Source organism: Panthera uncia, chromosome B1 (assembly GCF_023721935.1).
Source record: "Panthera uncia isolate 11264 chromosome B1, Puncia_PCG_1.0, whole genome shotgun sequence".
In the NCBI taxonomy this organism is placed as follows: Eukaryota; Metazoa; Chordata; class Mammalia; order Carnivora; family Felidae; genus Panthera; species Panthera uncia.
Window position 1 is genome coordinate 30625933 of NC_064811.1, and position 4491 is coordinate 30630423.

Genomic DNA, 4491 nt, shown 5'->3' on the forward strand with positions numbered 1-4491 from the left:
TCCCTCCCTCCTTCCTTCTTCCCTTCCTTCCCTTTTTCTTCTTCCCTTCCTTCCTTCCTTCCTTCCCTCCCTCCCTCATTCCTTCTCCCCTTCCTTCCTTCCTTCCTTCCTTCCTTCCTGAAACCTTGCCCTGCTATTCCTCTTAACTTGCCATCCTAAAATTGACCGACCAGATATTTTACAGTGATCACCATGGCTTCAATTACATTATGATGACCCACAGTCTGCCCTCTCAAAAACCTCAAAGCCAGGTTTTTCTTTCCTTTGACTTTTTTTTTCCTCCTATCCTCCAGACTGATTGTGTTTTTAAACAGAGTCCAAGATAAATAAAGGTACTGCGAGCATGTAGAGGGGCAGAGTTTTAGAGCAGGATGGTGGGGAGGGGAGGGTGGAGGAGAGGGGCTGATGGAGGCGGGGGAGGTGCACATCGTCCTTGTTTCTTGGTCCTGTTTTTCCAGCTGATTTATGAATTGCTAGCAGAAAATAGGCGTAAGTGGGAGCAGAGGCTGGGAACAAAATTCTGGCCTCTGGACATGGGATCATTTAACGGAGAGTGCCTTGAAACAGTAAGTGGTTGTGCACACTGACCGCTGGCCAAGCTCCCAATGATTTCTCCCTCTGAGGAACCTTTGTGGCACTCGGGTTTTGTGGCACTTGACTTTCAGTTGGTGCCACAGTTAATAGAAATATACCATTTGGCCCTTAACCCAGAAAACAAGTATTACTTGGGATTCACAATGCTTTTGTTCCTGTGTGTATGTTGTGGCAACTACATTACATCTTTCTTAGGTGCAAGGCCTCCATACTTTTTTTTTTTTTTTTTTTAACATGTCGGGGCTCCTGGGTGCTTCAGTTGGTTAAGTGTCCAACTCTTGATTTTGGCTCAGGTCATGATCTCATGGTTCATGGGTTTGAGCTGACAGTGTGGAGCCTGCTTGGGATTCTCTCTCTCCTTCTCTCTCTGTCTCTTCCCTGCTCATATGTGAAAGAAACAAGGAAGGAAGGAAGGAAGGAAGGAAGGAAGGAAGGAAGGAGAAAGAAAGAAAGAAAGAAAGAAAGAAAGAAAGAAAGAAAGAAAGAAAAATAAGGAAGGAAAGAAGAAAGGAGAGAGAGAGAGGGAGGGAGGGAGTGAGGAAGAAGGGGAAGGGAAGGGAAGAAAGGAAGGAAAGGAAAGAGAAATTTTTTTTTAACGTGCTATGTCCAAACAGATCTGAGTAATAAGTATATGCTTATTGTGAATGTTAACTTATATAATCCCCAACGACACCGTATGGTAGACATACCATTATCCCCATTTACAGATGAAATAGCCGAGGCCCAAAGTCATACAGCCAAGTAAGAAGCAGAGCTGGGCTCTGAACCATATAATCCAAGTAAATCTCCCCATCTCGAATCTGTAATCACATCTGCAAAGACCTTTTTTGTTTCTTTGTTACATGCAAATTCCAGAGATTAGGTTGGGGATATCTTCTGGAGACCATTTTTCAGCCCCCCCATAGGAGGTTGTTTGTAGGCTTTATTTATCGGTATAAACCCCATAACCTGCCAGTCCATAACCTCTTAAAGAGCACCGGTCATTTTCCGTGTGGGTAAAGGTTTCTGTGGTGGCATCCTGGGAGTTCAATTACAATTGAAGGAAGACAGAAGACAGGCCAGGGAGGCAGCGACACCGCCAACAGTGAATGATCTCTCCCTCTTCCTCGTGCGCACGTCTTACGGAGACGGAGGGACTGGGCCTCTAGATTCTCTTACTGGTTTGTCACTTTAAAGGTTGTTCCTATTAGAAAAGGGAAATGATTTAGAGATTCTTCCACACCAGTTTTTAGGATCTTCAGAAGAGAGATCAGAACAACCTGGTGAGTTCCACGTGAAGGGAAGATTTCAGTGGGAGAGCACGCATCAGGAAACACGAAACTTGGGAAGGGGCAGGTAGGAGAAAAGAAGCAGCTGAACCCATCTGCTGCCAGGACGCCCCAAGGGCCATGTCCTTGAGCTGCAAGAGTGGAGCCCCTGGGGAATTGCCAGGGTTGGCCAGTCATGGGAGGGGCGCCACAGATGCCGATTAGTCCCGTAAAGCTTGGAATGACGACCACAGCCGTCACCTCCTTGGGTCTGTGTTGTGGAGCATGCAGGTCGGCCACCTTACCCAGATGTCCCTTTCTTTTTAATGATTGAAAAAAATGTTTTAATGTTTATTTATTTTTGAGAGAGAGCAAGCATGTGTGGGGGAGGGGCAGAGAGCGAGGGAGACCCAGAATCGGGAGCAAGCTCCAGGCTCTGAGCTGTCAGCACAGAGCCCCACACGGGGCTTGAACTCACAAACTGCAAGATCATGACCTGAGCAGAAGTCAGACGTTTAACCCACTGAGCCACCCAGGCACCCCAACCCAGATGTCCTTTCATACTTGAGTAGCTAATCCCCTGGTAAGGAGTCCTCTCTTACGCCCCCGCCCCCTGGAGCAGCACAATGGCTGCGCCTTGGTTAGGCTCCTGAGCCCCCAGCATAAGGCCATTGATTGACGTGGAAATGGCAAGGATCCTTTTCAATCCCGAAGGTCTCTCCCTAGCATTCTTCAGCCTGTGTTTCCTCCTTCACCAAATGGAGACAACCTACCTATCGCCCGGGGATGGGGAAAGGGCCTGGCACAGAGACGAGCGTCGGTAAATGTTTGAGAACTCTGAATTGGTGATTTTAGAAACGTGAAGGTGTTCCCGGTAACCATGGTCTCCCTGCCTCACGTGTTCTGCTTTTGCCAAAAATTGTGACCCTCCCAACTTGGAGTATCTGGGAAGGAAAGAGCAAACTTAGTTCCTGTTAAGATGTCATTCACTATGTTCTGTCCTTTCTCTCTTTTCCAGATGGTAACAAAAACTCATCCAGATGGGGTGCAAGTGCTGTAAAATGGTACAAAGGTAAAGTTGGAAAAGTATCCTGAGTGGAGGAGGACTTTGGGACTACTGTGGAGGCCCCCCTAAAGACCCCGCAAGGGTTCGCTGCATTTATCCGACCTCAAGCATGACCAGCATTGCCAAGAAATTATGCATTTGGAACTGCTCGGATATCATTTCAGAGGACACGTGGCCCAGATTTAAACTTTTTTGTTGTTGCTCACTGCTCCGAGCACATCGGGAATGCCATCGTGCTCTGAGACGGAATTTGGTTTAGGTGGACCTTGCAGTTCTCCAGAGACCTTCAGTGCAAAGACAAGCTGCGGTTGCAGAGATGATGCCTGACCTGGCATCACCGAAAATAAATCACCCCAGTCACATACAGGGTTTTTTGTTTTTTTTTTTTAATTTTTTTTTCAACGTTTTTTATTTATTTTTGGGACAGAGAGAGACAGAGCATGAACGGGGAGGGGCAGAGAGAGAGGGAGACACAGAATCGGAAACAGGCTCCAGGCTCCGAGCCATCAGCCCAGAGCCTGACGCGGGGCTCGAACTCACGGACCGCGAGATCGTGACCTGTCTGAAGTCGGATGCTTAACCGACTGCGCCACCCAGGCGCCCCACATACAGGGTTTTAATTCTGTCCAGATTCTATTTCAGAAAAATTTGGATAACCTGACTAGAACTCCACACAAAATAAAGGGGAAGAAGTTAACTAATTTGCTCCCTTAACAAATAGCACTTTTTTGATTATTCTAGATCTCCATTATAGCTATACACCTACATCCATTTATTCATACGTGTGTGTATGTTTTATTCCATTGTACTCACAGTGTGATGGTAGGGCGTGATTCAAAAACCATTTATTATCATAAATATTTGTTGTAAGTGTCTTTCGTGCTAGTCCAGACTTCATATTTATTTATCGTGTTAATGACTGCATACTATTCTGTGGAGGGGATGTGCCATCAGTGTTTAACCACCTATTCCCCTGTTATTGGACATTTATTTACTTTTTGGTTGTTTTCAATTCCATCAACCACTTTGCATCCTGTTCTGTGGTCTCTTAGATCTCTTCCTGAGACCTATTTCCAGTGGTAAAACAGGTTTATACCAACTAGATCTATTTGGTTTAGACATACACAGAGGCTTCACGGAATAATCGCAGAAATTAACAGGAATGGTAGAAGGAAGCAGAAAGTAGAAGCATAGAGTGTTGATAATGGAAGCTATTCATAGAGGGATTCGTGAATAACCTTAGTTAATGTCTAACTGACTGATCTTCATTCTTGTCGCCGCCAGCTATCTCTTCGATCCAGTTCAAGTGCCCTCCTCTGGCTACGTCAACGAGGTGAACAGCTGCAAGGTGGATGAAGGGGGCGCTGGTAAATGGAAAGGCAAACAGGGCAGCCAAGTACTGGGGCATCAAAACGAGCTGCAGAGCGAGGGCCTGAAGAGGACGGCCAGCAGGGGCAGAGCTGGCAGCGGGCAGGAGCCCCGCTGGCCTCCCCCGGGATCGCCCCCTCTGGGGGACACGGTGGGGGGACACTGCGCGGACAAGGCTGGCAGTGCGGTCAACGGCATCGGCCCCGCCGCCCCCCC

General features: G+C 47.3%; 1 long non-coding RNA gene across 3 annotated transcripts in view; it reads left to right on the top strand.

The window, feature by feature from the left end:
• The window catches only part of LOC125922701 (uncharacterized), an 85176-nt gene extending 80685 nt beyond the window's left edge, over positions 1-4491 (top strand). For all 3 annotated transcript variants that reach the window (XR_007457749.1, XR_007457748.1, XR_007457750.1), the window contains 2 exons: positions 2860-2913; positions 4192-4491. This is a non-coding gene — a long non-coding RNA (uncharacterized LOC125922701). The remainder of the gene's footprint in view (positions 1-2859; positions 2914-4191) is intronic.